Source organism: Oncorhynchus mykiss, chromosome 14 (genome assembly GCF_057628025.1).
Source record: "Oncorhynchus mykiss isolate SJ-2025 chromosome 14, ASM5762802v1, whole genome shotgun sequence".
In the NCBI taxonomy this organism is placed as follows: Eukaryota; Metazoa; Chordata; class Actinopteri; order Salmoniformes; family Salmonidae; genus Oncorhynchus; species Oncorhynchus mykiss.
Window position 1 is genome coordinate 20,488,347 of NC_143035.1, and position 349 is coordinate 20,488,695.

Genomic DNA, 349 nt, shown 5'->3' on the forward strand with positions numbered 1-349 from the left:
AACCAGCAGCAATGATGAGAGGGCAGGGACACACACTAGGGCAGGCTAGAACTTGAAGATGAAACTACAAATAGGCCGAGTGACCAGAATATTGGCTATGATTTGGTCAACAAATATTTAACCACACTAGCTATTCCAGACTGTTGTCTATTCAAGGTTGTTGTGAAATACTTCAAATGGAGCTATATGTTAATAACAATGGAAGACGTGTATAAGGCTTATGTAGTATTATTGAGAGAAAAAAATTGTTAAGCTAGTTAGTACAGTTGCACAACCTACAAACAGTAAGTCATCATGACCATATACTGTTTTGTTTTGGAAACTGAAGCAAAAAGCAAGAGTTTGTAGG